Source organism: Apium graveolens, chromosome 5 (genome assembly GCF_009905375.1).
Source record: "Apium graveolens cultivar Ventura chromosome 5, ASM990537v1, whole genome shotgun sequence".
NCBI lineage: Eukaryota > Viridiplantae > Streptophyta > Magnoliopsida > Apiales > Apiaceae > Apium > Apium graveolens.
In genome coordinates, this window is record NC_133651.1 from 208,205,054 (window position 1) to 208,220,893 (window position 15,840).

Here is a 15,840-nt window from a genome sequence, read left to right on the forward strand (position 1 = left end):
TGTCTTCTGTTGCTTGTCTTTTAATAATTCAATCAACAGAATCAATTGAACTAGCATGACTATCTGAGAATTGGCATGACTTTCAGTGAGACAATCTTTTGAACTAGCATGACAATCGGTGAGACAGTCATTTGAGCTAGCAAGACAATTCCATAGCTAGTAGAACTTTCGGTATGACAATCTCCTGAACTAGCAAGACAATCCCACACCTAGTAGAACTTTCGGTTAGATAATTAGAAATGACCTGGCATGACAATCGGTATGACAATCTGGTTTGTCATGCCAGTTCAAGTTTAATTGCCTTATTGAATTAAAATTGATTTTAATTCAATTACACTTCTGAAAATCAATAATATTAATTCGAAATTAATTAATCAATTAATTCAATTAATCAACAAATTAATCTTTGCAGATATAATTTATTTTCTTAATTAAATTATATGACTTAATTAATTAATAGAGAATTAATACTACTCTTGAACATCAACCATTCTTCTGAAGATCTTCTGAAAATCACTGAAAATTATGAATCAATTTCACCACTTCAATGTTGACACTCGATGTACTGTCTGGTTCATGAGTGACTAACTTCCATGATGTTTCTTCATGTCTTGACTTTGATAACTTGATTTTCTTCAGATTAAATCCCTGTAACTATTTGATACCCTGACAAGATCTCTGTCACTTGATTAAATCCACAATCTTGATTTATATCATTGAGGCTTGATCAATTTCTTGAACTTCTTCCAGTGAAGTAATTCCTCAAGACTGTAGATGAACCTTGTTTCTGAATCCTTTGACATATGTTACTTTGTGAGATCTCTTTGTCGGTAGATCCACTATTTACTTGTTACATTCTTATTTGAGTTGAGTTAAATCCTCAAATACACAAATAGGCTATGACATATGCCTTTCAATCTCCCCCTATTTGTTTGTTAGACAATAACAACAAATACCTAGAGGATAACTCAACTAGAAAATAAGAAAAATATATAAACAGTAATGCAAAGTAAATAGCAGAAAAGTTCTGGATTATATTTAACATTTTCCAGATTCCAAATAGATGTTCCTCTAGACTGAACATATCTTCAAGTAGTTTCATCTTCTTTTGTACAATCACATTTCCTATTGAGAAGCGCATATCTCTCTTGCTTCTCCCCCTATGAGAATCAACTGCTTAAAGGAGATCACCTTGTGTTTACCACCTCTCCCGTATAATAGGATCCGTAGTTACAAACAACAATGGTGTGGTGTAGTATACATATGCTTTACCTTTTTCTTTTTCTTTCCTCCCTGTTATTTCTCCCCCTTAGTTGAGGAATCCTCCAAACTATTACTTAAGCTTTTATCTCCCCCTTAGAGAAGGAATGTATGCCGTTGTCTGAAGAAGTTCTCATGTTTCACTTGGTTGGAAAAGAAATAACAAGTAGTTTCTCTTTCTTCCTCACTGTGAGTGTGTGATTCTGTTTAGTGTACCTCACATGTGTTTCACTCTTCTCTCCACTCGTGTTTACACTCATTCTCACAAGTGTATCACTCCTCTCATAGCTCCAAAATTCAGCGTACCTGCAAGGAAAATCACCTTAGCCGTCCTTAAGGAGGTCACAGGTGGTGCAATGGGAGTTCGCAAATCCCCATCCTTGTTAAACTCGTCAGATGAATCTGAGTCATAATCTACAAGTTGCTAGTTTCCCTTTTAGAGTTCCAGATTTGAACTCTGGGAAGGTAAACAATGATCCAAAGAATTTAGCAAAAAGATCAAGGTTCCCTTCTAATATCTGTGAAGACATTTCCTTGTGACTCATCAGGTAATATCTGAATCATTGTCAACAAGTTGCCGATCTGCACCTACGTTACATCCACTATCCGCAGATGCATCCAGGGGATTTAACCTTGGGGAGGTAAACATTGACCACTGACATATGGCTATTGGATCAATATCCTCTCCTAACACCTGTAAAGGCAATTGGTCCATTAAAGAACCTTGAACAATCGAATCTGACCTTAAAATGGTCGAAACTCTAGTTTCCGTCAACTCATCCTTTGTGTGTGTGACCTTTTCTTGTGCATCAAGAATTGTTTATGTTTGAGGTGGTGACACTACATCGGATGCCTTGGCCGACAGGCAAATTTCAATAGACGCACCCTGTTGAGAGAATGAATCTAGTAACTGTTTTGTGCCTTTTCAGCCATTACATCTTTTTGAGAAGATGTACGGGGGCTAGCAGTTGTCTCGGTTTAAATACTACTCATCTTTGTAGGAGACAGAGCTGCTGGGTTGACTTCAGAACCTTCCTTATGTGGTGCACTAAGGCACTATCTCCCCCACGCTCATTCATACTACATTTTAGTGGTAAGAGAGTGTTGGTTGGTTATGTTTCTATATTTGTCTTTACAGTCTGGGATAGATGTTGCGGGTTTTCAACCTCATGACTGTCAATGAAAGAAGGCCATTGGAGGCTGAACCTGTATCACAGAACATATGGCAATATAGAGATAAAATGTACTTAAGATCTATAATGAATGAAAATTATACATTTAATCTTTTGAGAGAGATGATGTACAATAGCGACTTCAAAAGATTTTAAATGAAATAAGAGATCACTAATGTTGAAAGAAGTTTGATTTTCTCCTCAAACTGTTCGAGTGCACAAGTCTGTTTTTATGCCTAAAAAGATAAATGATTTGATAAGACACAGACTGATGACCTAGCAGTATTAAGAAGAGAAAGAAAGATTTTGACTTTCAATATGAATGAGTTTTTGTTAAAGCATTGATCACTTAGGGTAAAGTCTAAGTAATTCTCATTCATGTCAAAAGCTCCATAATCTATCTTAATAAAATTATAATCAACAATATTGTTTGTTGAAAAATAATATTAATAAGAATGACTATGCTGCTGATTTTAAATTATAGTGAATCTTTCAGATATAACAACTTATATAAATTCACTAGAACTTAAAATCTCACAACTATCTGCAACAAAATATTAACAATATATCATTGACCGATACTTGTCAAGTACTTTAGATACCAATAATTATGTTGCATATTATTTTAATATAATTGATTAAATACCAAATATCTATCAAAGAGATATCAGCATTCAATTTCATATATCATACAATTGTTAACTCCTAACAACTGTAATATCTCAAACAATATTTACAATGACAGAAAGTACAAATAAAAACTTATATTAATATAGCAAAAATACAGAAAATATTTACAAGTTCAATGATAACATTACGAGATTGCAAACAGCCATGTCCCTCAGTTAAACCTTTGCTGTTATCTCCAAAGGTAACCACTGGGTCAGCTTTTTCAACCATATTTGATAGCAGGGCTCTATCTCCGGTCATATGTCTTGACGATCCACTGTCAAGAATCTACACTACCGGTTCCACCTGTTTAATGCCCTGCAATACAAATGGATTAAACCTTCTTCGGAACCCAAACTTGGTTGGGTCCGGCATACTCGTAGAATTGACCTTTGTCAGGCAAAACAACATTCTTAACTTTAATGTTATCAACTTTCTCAATGAATGGACATTTGACCTTGTAAACAGCCTTAACAAATTTATGTTTAGGCTTAGGCACAAATGTCTCCTTTCTAGCCTTAGGAGGACTAGCAGTCTTAGACCTATCATGCTTCCTATTATTCACATGCTGACGAGGAGTAGTCTTATCACTATAAACATGCTTACCATTAAAATAAGCATATATCAAATTAAAAGCACAAGACATATAATTAAGAACACCACAAACTTTATGAGAGGGATTAACAACAGGCAAAATATGCATGGTAGACATGGCATTTTTGTCATCAAACTCATGTGTGTCTGAGTTAATCTCAGTGGCTTTCACAACTTTGACTGGAACTTTCGACACACTTGGCTTGGAAACAACCTTCTCATTAGCACGATCTTCAGCACGTATTTCTTCTTGAATAAAAAAGGAGGTCTCATCAAATGGTTCAGCAATTGATCCTTTATAGAGGAGTTTATCAACACCCTTAAGCACATGTGGTACTTCCCTACCTTTAGGACATACATGATGAGGGGAGTTTATGCCTAATTCTCCAATAGCAGCATTGTAATCAAAACCTATTCCAGATGTTTGATTAACATCTTGCTTACTGTAGAACTCTTTAGCCTTCGAACAAGAATTAAAGTAAGCTTTAACCTTAGTCTCAAGACCGGTGATCTTGTCTTTGAGAATAGTTTCGAGTTGTCTATAACAGTTAACTCTATTCTCTAGAAAGGATACTTGTTCTTTTAATTTATCTTGATTAATGTGCACAAGTATTAATTCATTGACCTCTTTCTCAAGGTCTTTGATCTGCTGACTTAACAGTTCATTATCACGGCGGGCACAATCTAGGGAACCTCCTAAATGATAAACTAATTCAGCATCAGTAAATTTTACCTCTTTTCTTGACGATGAAGTATTTCCATCAATAGCCATAAGAGCAAGATTCCCAACTTCTTCATCTTCACTATTAGTATCATCCCAGCTTCTTCCCTTTGCCAGATAAGCCCTTTCAGAGTTACTCTTCTAATTTGAATCATAAGAGTTCTTCCTTACTTGCTTTGGCTTCCTGTATTTTGTGGCAAAGTGTCCCAACTCATTGCAGTTAAAGCATCGAATGGTGCTCCGATCAACCATCCCTATTTTATATCCACCACTGCTGGTGTTAGAGGATGAAGATCCACCTTTCTGGAATTTGTTCTAGTTGAACTTGTACTTGAACTTGGGATTTCTCTTGAATATGACATTGGAGAATCACTTGACAATCTGGGCCATTGACTCATCTTCCAATTGCTCCAGCTCTTCCAAGGAGTAAAAATCATTACCGGATTGATTTGTAGTAGGAGGATCATATTCTGCTACTAACACATTTTCCTCAGCCTTGGAAGACTATACCATTCTCTCTGACTGTTGAGATTGTTATTGTTGTTGTTGACCTTCAGCTACTAGAGCGGTAGACGTGCTGACCACTCTACCTTTCCTTTAGACTTCCTTCTGCTGAATCTGCTCCAACTCATAGGTTTTTAACACACCATAGAGTCTATCCAAAGAAATCTCACTCAAATCTCTAGCTTCTCTTATGACAGTGATTCTATGTTCAAGATGAGTTGGCAGTGTTAAAAGGAACTTTTTGTTGATCTCCATGATTGAATAATATTTTCCATTTATGTTCAGGTTGTTGATCAATGCATTGTACCTCTCGAACACTTCAGTAATTCCTTCTCCTGGATTGGATTTAAAATGTTCATACTCATAGGTTAGGATCTCTAACTTGTTCTCCCTAACTTCCTCTGTACCTTCATTAATCACCTCAATAGTTTCCCAGATGTGTTTGGAATTTTTACAGTTCATCACATGTCTGTTCATCAAGGAATCAAGGGAATCAACTAATATTAATTGAAGGCTGGCATCCAAGGAGGCTTCTTCCTTTTCAGCAGGAGTAAAATCCTCAGGCTCTTTTGCATAGGTTCTAGCTTTGGTAATTACAACATTATCTTCTATAACCTCTGGTTCAATATGTTGGGAACCACAGACTTAGGGTGTTACTACGTTTTACGATAAAGATTACGAAAAGAGGATTACCTTGTTAATGGTTGATTCCACGCTCTTCTATTGTATTCCCAAATTCCCTTGAGCGAAGTGTGGCCTCCGTCTTCTCAAGTTATCCTCTCTTCTTGCTTCTTGGTGGCTACAATATGTTTTCACACAATTGCCAAGCAAGAAGAGAATAAGAATATATATAGGCTACAATAGGGACCATGGATAATTAGGTTGGGCCTTCTAATTACATCTTGAGCCTAGCCCAATGTAATTAAATATTAATTCAATCCACTAAAAAATTAATATTTGCACTACCTTTCCTAATACCGTAATTTAATTAATTCGGTTCCAATATTATTTGCTTATTAAATTCCCCATGTTTAAAATATCATATGTCCATTAATTAAATAAATTACTGATAATTTATTTAATTAATATCTTTTATCCTTGATCATCCACTCAACCTTTATTTAATTATGCCAGAATAAATTCCACCTGCAGGGTTTCACATAATTAAATCTTTTTGAGCTTTCAAGGGGACATCATTAACCCGAATATTATCAGGACATGGATTCCTTCAATAAATAATATCCACCATGTATATAATTCCATCACCCAAAATATAATGATATAATTCAAAAGAATTATTTCATATATAAATCAAAGCATGTAAATAATATACACGTGTCAATTACTATTTCCGGATTAAGAACCTAAGCATTAATAATAACATAGAATCTTAGTTCTCCTTCTTAATCAGTATTAAGGGAACAATTCTAAATTTGATCCTGTTCAATATACACAAAGTATACTAGTATTATTTATTAGTCAATATAAACTAATCTAAATAATACTACAGCCATACCAGTGGATTGTCCAACACCAACTGTGTTGTGAACCTTATTATATTATATAACCGTATTTAACAATCTAATATTCTGTATCCCATTTGATACTAGATTGTTCACAATATATAATATTAGACAACATGTAAACATTCAAATGATTCTCAAATAAACTGGCCAGAAATAAATGTACATACTTCAAATAAATATTTTCAGTATACACTAACAATCTCCCACTTATACTCAAAATATTCTATGTGTACATCAGTGTTTATTTAATCCACTATTACATAAAAAACTATGTGTCCATCCATCTGACTCCTATCGCTTCCACATGCTTGTCAAAACCTTGGTTGGCAAGCTCTTTGTGAAAGGATCTGCTCGGTTGTCTTCTGATGATATGTGAGCCACAACTATATCCCCTCGCTTTACGATTCCTCGTATGAGATGATACTTACGTTCAATATGTTTAGCTGCTTTGTGGTCTCGCGGTTCCTTTGAATTTGCCACAGCACCAGTGTTATCACAATACACTGTCAAGCTCCTAGGCAAATTAGGTACCACATCTAAGTCCAAAAGGAAGTTCCTGAACCATACAGCCTCCTTGGCAGCCTCAGAGGCCGCCACATACTCGGCCTCCATGGTGGAGTCTGCAATACATTTCTCCTTTACACTCCTCCATATAACGGCTCCACCTCCCAAAGTAAAAACATATCCCGAGGTTAATTTCCTCTTATCCCTATCTGATTGGAAATCTGAATCAGTATATCCCAAAGGAAATAGATCTGAGGCCTTGTAAATTAACATATACTCCTTAGTCCTTCTCAGGTACTTGAGTATAGTTTTTACTGCACTCCAATGTTCCTGACCTGGGTTCGACTGATATCTACTAGCCATGCCTACAGCAAAGCAGATGTCAGGCCTCGTACATAACATAGCATACATTAAGCTTCCACATGTTGAAGCATAAGGAACTGCTTTCATGCTCTCTATATCCTTAGGTGTCGAAGGACACTGCTTCTTAGATAGAGCAACTCCATGCTTAAAAGGTAAAAAACCTTTCTTGGAGTTCTGCATGTTAAAACGAGCTAATACTTCATCAATGTAGGGCTCTTGAGATAAAGCCAACATCCTTTTCTTGCGATCCCTTATAACTTTGATCCCAAGGATGTATGCCGCTTCACCTAAGTCCTTCATGTCAAATTGTTTGAACAACCATGCCTTTACTGATGACAACATCTCAACATTATTTCCAATGAGTAAAATATCATCTACATATAGTACTAGAAAAACCACTGCATTACCTTCACTTCTCTTATACATGCACGATTCGCTTGGACTTTGATCAAATCCATATGACTGGACTGCCTGATCAAAACGAATATTCCAGTCTCTAGAAGCTTGTTTAAGTCCATAAATAGACATCTTAAGCTTACATACCAGATGCTCTTGGCCTTCCTTAATGAATCCTTTTGGTTGCTGCATATAGATGGTTTCTTCAAGACTTCCATTAAGAAAAGCTGTCTTGACATCCATTTGCCAAATCTCATAATCGAGATGAGCTGCTATAGATAAAAGAATACGGATTGACTTAAGCATGACTACCGATGAAAAGGTTTCCTCATAATCGATACCTTCTTTCTGAGTATACCCTTTCGCAACAAGTCTTGCTTTCCAGGCTTTCACCTTTTTATCTAATCCCCTTTTTTTCTTGTAGATCCACTTACATCAAATAGGTTTTATACCTTTGGGTGGTTCCATGAGCTCCCAGACCTGATTAGAATACATTGATTCTATCTCAGATTCCATCGCCTTTTGCCAAAGATCTGCATCTTTGTCTTGTACTGCCTCTTCGTATGTACGGGGATCATCATCATGTTCACCAGGGACCAAGTCTGAAGACTCTCCCAAAAATATGAATCTATCAGGCTGTTGAACAACCCTCCCACTACGACGAGGTACTGGTGCGGTATTAGTGACAGGTTGTACATTATGTTGTGGTTGTTCTACTTGTACTACAGCTTCATGGGTATTATTTGTCCCTCACACTAGTTCCTCTAAAACGACACTACTCATGGGTTTGTGATTCATTATATAGTCCTCCTCCAAGAATCTTGCATTGGTGCTAACAATGACATCCCAATTCTTCGGACTATAAAATAAATATCCTTTCATTCCCATGGGGTAGCCTACAAACAACTTTACTTCTGTACGAGATTCTAACTTAGTCGCGTTCTTGTTCAGCACATGTGCTGGACAACCCCATATTCGAATATGTCTTAGACTCGGTTTATCCCCGCTCCACAATTCTAAGGGGGTTTTAGGAACCGACTTAGAAGGTACTAAGTTCAGAAGATAAGCTGCTGTCTCTAAGGCATGTCCCCAAAACGACTTGGGTAAATCCGAATAACTCATCATCGATCTAACACTCTCTAAAAGAGTCTGGTTCCTTCTCTCTGCTACACCGTTCTGCTGGGGTGTGCCTGGTGCAGTTAACTGGGATTCTATCCCATTTTCTAATAAATATTCCCTAAATTCTCCAAGCAAGTATTCGCCACCACGATCTGATTGTAGTGACTTGATACTTTTATTAAGTCGCTTCTCCGTTTTAGCTTTGTACTCTTTGAACTTATCAAAGCACTCAGACTTACGGTACAACAAATAAACGTACCCATATCTAGAATAATCATCAATGAAAGTGACGAAATATTCATAACCACCTCTTGCTTGGATATTCATGGGTCCACATAAATCAGAGTGAACCAATTCTAATACTTGTTTGGCTCTATTCACATTTGCCTTGAAAGGCCTATTAGTCATTTTACCTTCCAAGCAGGATTCACAAACTGGAAATGGCTCCACTGCCAATGAGCTTAAAGGCCCGTCTACTACCAGTCTTTGAATCCTCCTCAAGTTAATATGACCTAATCTCAAGTGCCAAAGATATGTTTGATTCAAACTAGAAGGTTCCTTTCTTTTAGTAGAGTTAGAAGATGTGTTGTTCAATTCCCTAAATTGCAGTTGCAGTGCAGGTTGACTAGGATTAATTATATACAAATTGTCTTGTAATGTACCAGAACATATAATTCGTTTATTCATTATAATAGGAACATTACGATCCAAACAAACATTATAACCATCCAAAGCAAGTTTAGAAACCGAAATTAAATTCCTTCTAAAAGAAGGTACATAAAGACAATTGTTCAAAACCAAAATCCTATCAAAACCAAAAGATAAATGAATAACTCCTACTGCAACTACTGCTACTGACACATCCTCCATAACTGGTGTTCTGCAATTATTACACATGGATTTATTTGGACCAGTTAATGTCCTTTCGATGACAAAGAAGTGTTACTGTCTTGTGATAGTTGATGACTATTCCAAGTATACGTGGGTTTTATTCCTTCACTCTAAGGATGAAACACCACAAGTTGTGATTGATCATATCAAGTTGATCGAGTTAGATTCTAATGTCCCTGTTAGAGCAATAAGGTCAGATAATGGAACAGAATTCAAGAATTCACTTCTCAATGGATTCTGTACAGACAAAGGGAATACCAGACAATTTTCAGCTCCTAGAACCCCTCAGCAAAATGGAGTGATAGAAAGGAAGAATCGTACATTGATTGAAGCTGCAAGAACGATGTTAAGTGAATCAGGTCTTCCAATGTACTTTTGGGATGAAGCTGTCAATACTGCATGTTATACTCAGAATCGAACTCTAATCAACAAAGACTTCATGAAAACTCCTTATGAGATTTTGAATGAACAGAAACCTTCTATCAAATACTTTCATGTATTTGGTGCCAGATGCTTCGTGCTCAAGGATGGAGATGATCGTCGTGGTAAATTCGAGGCAAAGGCATATGAGGGTATTTTTGTTGGATATGGAAGAAGATCATACAGAGTGTATATCATTGATCAACATAAAGTAACTGAAAGTGTCAATGTTACATTTGATGACACTAAACTCCCTAGTATCCAAACTGAAGATCCTTCTGAGAAACTGAAGTTTGATGATATGTCAGATTCAGAATCAGAACATGGTCAAGAACCTGAGGTTGTTACTGGTGAAGAACCTGTTAATCATGATGATACTCAAGGTAATGGTGATGGAAACTTTGGCAACAATGGAGATACCACTGCTACTGATGGAGAATCTTCAAGTCAACATTACAACAACTCAGGGGGAGATGCTGAAGGATCAACTAGTAGGACACAACATCCCAATGAATTACAAGGCGAATCATCAAGATCAAATCTTCCAAGACAGATTTTCTGGAATAAAGCTCATCCTTTTGAGTTGATTATTGGTGATCCAGATGTTGGAGTCAGAACTAGACGTGCTACTCAAAATGAGTGTCTGTTCTCAGGATTTCTTTCTGAGATGGAACCTAAGAAGATTGAGGAAGCACTGACTGATCCAAATTGGGTGATTGCTATGCAAGATGAACTCAATCAGTTTGAAAGTCAACAAGTCTGGAAACTGGTACCTAGACCTACACACAAGAGAGCTGTTGGTACTCGATGGGTATTCAGGAATAAACTAGATGAAGATGGTGTGGTTATAAGAAACAAAGCAAGACTGGTAGCTAAAGGGTATTCACAAGCTGAAGGCATTGATTATGATGAAACCTATGCTCCAGTGGCTAGACTAGAGGCCATCAGGATATTTTTGGCATTTGCAGCATTCTCTAACTTTAAAGTTTATCAAATGGATGTCAAGAGTGCCTTTCTGAATGGAAAGCTGGATGAAGAGGTATATATAGAGCAACCTCCTGGTTTTGAAGATCCAGATCATTTGGATTTTGTCTACTTTCTTTTCAAGGCTATCTATGGACTCAAACAGTCTCCGAGAAAATGGTATGACACTCTCTCTGAATTTCTTATTGAAAATAGCTTTATTAGAGGTATCATAGACAAAACTCTCTTTTCTAAAAAGCATAAGAATGATACAATATTATTCCAAGTCTTGTGGATGATATAATATTTGGGTCTACTAATGATAATCTCTGTAAGAGATTTGCTAAATTAATGCACAGCAAATTTGAAATGAGCATGATGGGAGAGCTGAAGTTCTTTCTTGGATTACAAGTAAATCAAAGGTTAGATGGAACTTTTATTTGTCAATCCAAGTATCTCAAGGAACTCCTCAAAAAGTACAATCTAGAGGATTCTGCATCAGCAAGGACTCCGTCAACTACAGCTGTCAAGCTTGGACCATGTGAAAACTCCATTAAGGTAGATGTCACAAGCTACAGAGGTATGATTGGCTCGTTACTCTATCTTACTGTAAGTAGACCAGATATTATGTATGCTACATGCTTATGTGCAAGGTTCCAAGCGGATCCTAGAGATATTCATCTCGTTGTTGTTAAACGAATCTTAAGATATCTTAAGGGAACACCAAATCTAGGTATTTGGTACCCTAAAGAATCTGGTTGTAACCTTGTTGGATATACAGATTCAGATTACGCAGGAAGTGTTGTTGATAGGAAAAGCACCTCAGGAAGTTGTCAATTCCTAGGTAGCAGACTAGTCTTATGGTACAACAAGAAACAGCAAACAGTTTCAAATTCAACGGCCGAGGCTGAATATATTGCTGCTGGAAGCTGCTGTGCTCAGATCTTGTGGATTAGGAACCAGCTACGAGACTATGGCTCTGTATTGAACAAAATTCCTATTTTATGTGACAATACAAGTGCAATAGCCATCACCAAGAACCCTGTGCAGCACTCGAGGACAAAGCACATCGATATCAGGTATCATTTTATTAGAGAGCACGTCATGAATGGTACTGTTGAACTATTTTTTGTTCCAACAGAAGAACAAATAGCAGATATTTTCACTAAACCTCTTGATGAATCCACATTTACCAAATTAGTTGGTAAATTGGGTATGTTGAATAGCTTTAGTGATTAAACTTGTGAATATCTGAAATCTGTTCTTGAGTGAATTTACAAATGAATTTTTCATAAATGAAAAATTCATTTGCAAATTTATTTTATCATTTTCCAAAATTTCCTGCTTATTTCTATGTAATTTTTATTATCTTATCTTATTTATTTACTCAACTTGTTAATTTTAATGTCTCAGAATATTTTATTTTCTCTAAAAATATTTTTCTATGAATTTTATTTGTTAAAATTCAAAAGAAATCTATTTTTGGACTAAAAATATTATTATCTCTGAAATATTTTAATTATTTTAATTATGTAAATATTTTCTGCCATATTCATTTCAGTTTTCTGTAATTGTAATATTTTCTATATTCAGTGTTTTTATGTGTGTTTTTAACAGTTTTTATGTTAATTATTCAGTATATTTAAATACTTAATTTATTTTATAACTAGAATGACAATCGGCAAGACAATTGAAATTGTCTTGCAGAAAGTAATTCTAGTACTAATACTGTTTATTTTTAAATCAGTTTAATTTTATAACTGGCAAGACAATCGGTATGACTATTGATTGTCATGCTAGTAATAAAATTAATATCAGATATATTATGTTTTATTTTGTACTGGTATGACAATCGGTATGACTATCAGATTGTCATACCAGTTATATATTATTATTTGTTTTATTTGTTTGTTTTGTTTTTTGTTTTCTCAAAATTGCCTTGTATGACTATCGGTATGACAATCGGTAAGACTATCCCGAATTGTCATACCAGTTGTCCTACTTAACATTTTTTTTGTTTTTTTTTACTTTTTATCAGTTCATTTCCTTCTTTTCAAAATCCAACAGTTATCTCTCTCTCTCTCTCTTCGACCAAACAACAATTCCATCGCCATTGTCTTCCTTGCTCGAGTTTTTACTCAGCAAACTAAAACATCACTCCTGATATATACATACACGTATATACATACAGGAGTGCTGCCAAATTTTTTTTTAAATCTTTTGCACTTCGTTTTGTTCCCCTCAAAATCGTTTTGTGTTTGTTTGATTTTGGGTATTTTTATTTTAATTTCTGTTTTGTGTCTTGTGCTTTTTCAAATCTGCTTTTGTGAGTTAAGAATTTTAACGAGATACATTTCTTTCTAAATTTTTCGATTATAATTGATTTAATTCGAATTATTAAATTAATTTAATTAATTCGAATTTTCTTAATATTATTCTTAAAATTCTGAAAGTGTGTGTCTTATTATTATTTTTAAAATGGCTCTCAATTTCCAAATTGTTTCGCATAATCTTGTTGGTTACTTTAATCCAGATAAATGTGATGTAGAAAAATTTAAGCCATGGATTAGATTTTTAAATGACCATTCGATTGTTAGCTCTGCTATTAAATCAAATGTGATTTTAAATGTTGATCTGCTCAGACTGATTTGCACAACCTCTACTGTGGCCGATGATTTTAAATTTTTTTCATTCACCGTGGCAAACACACAGTATGTGGTTGATGAAACAGTCGTCAATCGAGCTTTAAATTTTCCTATGGACAATTTCTGTAATTTGCCCTCTGAAAATGATATTTCAAACTTTTTCCATGCTATTCACTATCAGGGGGTAATTAATTTAACCAAGTTATCAAAATCCAATTTGGTGTCTGAATGGGACATTTTCTTCGATACACTTTCTAAAGTGTTTACCAACTGCACTAAATCCAACTTTCACAACATCACTTCCACTCTGCAGTATATTGGTCTTGCGGTTGTTTTCAATCAAAGGATCAATTTTGGCAAACTAATTTTACCCATTCTCTTGAGACGTCTCACTACTGCTTTACGTGATCATTCTACAAATCGTAGGGTCTCGTGTTACTATGCTCGTTTTCTCATGCTCATAGCAGAACATATTCTCTCACCTGAGCATAAAGCCCTTTTTGCTAACTCCGCAGTAACCGAACCCCCTCCTGTAAGCAAAAAGATTTACACCCGCCAAGACACAACTTTCAAATTCATGCAAGTTCCAGTACTTGTATCTGCTTTCATGGCCACTTATATTCCCTTACCTATCTTCAATCTTCCCGGTCATGAACAGCAAGCTCAACCTCCAGTGGTTCAAACTACCCAGGCTCAAGCATCAGATGTTCTTCCTCTACAGGTAATAGTTCCTCCAACTCAACCTATTCCTACTTCTGTTGAAAGACCCCCAGTGGTTGATAGGACTGACTATGAAGTTGTAGAACCACAGCTTCAATCTCAGGTCATAGAGCCAAACACAGATTCACAACCTATCTCAACCTCTCCCCCACTGTCTAAAATGTTGCCTAGAAGGTTAATAGGAAGTAGTTTGTTGGTGGATGTGAATGAACCCTCAGCTCTGCCTCCTCCGAAGAAAAGAAGAACATTTACTGAGGCATCTGAAAGCCCATCCTTGTCCTCCCAACAGGACATGGACTTTGAAATGGCCACTGAACAGTTACTAGAAACATCCTCTCAACAGGATGAATCTATTGAAATTCGCCATAGGGCCATGGCATCCTGTACTGAGTCAAGCACAATTCCATTACTCACAATGGAAGCATACATACCAGTAGATGATACTCAGGACACGGAGCGAGGAGTGCACATAGAGTTGGTTACAGTGCCTGCCATAGTTACGGCAGAAGAGCAGTCACATGCTTCTGAGGGAAAATCTGACTCTCAGCCACCTTTAATAGAGTCATTTTCTCCCCTCCCAGATCCAACACCTCTGGCTCCCTCACGTGATTCTCCACTCGCAGATTTATCTGGAGAAAGTGGAGGGCAACTCGGTCAATCTATCCCTGAAGCAATTCAGACATCTATTTCACATGAAATGATAGGTTTGACTGAGGATCGGGACTCGCGAATTCCCATTGCACCACCACTGACCTCTCTTGAAGAGGCTAGGGTGATTTTAAATGCAGGTACAGAAGATCAGCCTCAGGAAGACTCCTCACGAGCAATTATATTGAGAGATACACATGCACGTGAGTTGAGTGAATTAAACAGGAGAGATATTCAGATGAGCGCACACACAGACACAAACACTGAAAATCTGATAGCTCAAATTGCTGATCTCAAGGAACAACTTGCAAAAAGTCAGGCTGAAGCTAAATCATTCAAAACACAAGTGGTTGAACGGTCTTCTTCTTCCACCTCTGTCAATAATCAGCTGGCTCTTATCAGGACTGAAATATCAGATTTGAAGACATCTGTTGTACCAAAACTTAACTCAATCCAGGAATCTCCAACGTTATCAGCTGATGACATTTCAAACTTCTGCTCTCTACATACAAGAATGACTTCTCTTGAAGACTTGGTTGAAATGAATCATTCACTAGATTCTTCCAGAATTCTGAAGATAGAGACGGGCATGGAACATCTAAATGAAGGGATGAAGCACCTGTACTACATGATCAAAAATTCTCACTGCCCTAATGAAGAACAAAGGACTTTCTTTGAAGGGCCGTCTGGTGGAGGCTCAGGCTAGGGAGGTCATGGAGGTCATG